This window comes from Palaemon carinicauda, chromosome 5 (assembly GCF_036898095.1).
Source record: "Palaemon carinicauda isolate YSFRI2023 chromosome 5, ASM3689809v2, whole genome shotgun sequence".
Lineage (NCBI taxonomy): Eukaryota > Metazoa > Arthropoda > Malacostraca > Decapoda > Palaemonidae > Palaemon > Palaemon carinicauda.
In genome coordinates, this window is record NC_090729.1 from 177092402 (window position 1) to 177093007 (window position 606).

Consider the following 606-nt stretch of genomic DNA (forward strand, 5'->3'; position numbering starts at 1 on the left):
CCACTTACGGGCTGCCAACGCAAGAGCCCGTGGTCCTTTTTTTTTTTATAAGGGAGGCCAATCTACTCACATCACGAATATGACCTTGCAGATATCAATGTCCAAGAATCTTCCTTTTAATGTGCTTCAGTTGCATCAAAATAAATTCCACGCCACAAGTATTAAAATCATATATACGAAAATTCAGTAGTTTTTATATTTAGTTGAGACCACTGGTTGTTCTTTTGGTGAATTGTACCTTTCTTATGTACACTAATAAATGGTTTTCCATGTTGTTTTATCTTATTCACTAGATTGACGTTGTTTATTCCATGCTAAAATAACGAGAGAGAGAGAGAGAGAGAGAGAGAGAGAGAGAGAGAGAGAGAGAGAGAGAGAGAGAGAGAGAGAGAGAGACCTTTTCAGAAAGGCTTTAGAGTGCGTAATCGTATGCCATCAACCTAATTGTTAACGCAGCACAAGCTTATCAAATAGATAGTCTGAAATATACCGCTGTGCCAACAAACTCCACCCTCCACATTCCTCCCTTTAATTTTGTCTCCAACTTTAATCAATTGAACTCCTCCTCTCTCCGCAAATTGCTCTGTTATGATCTAATCCAGTTCA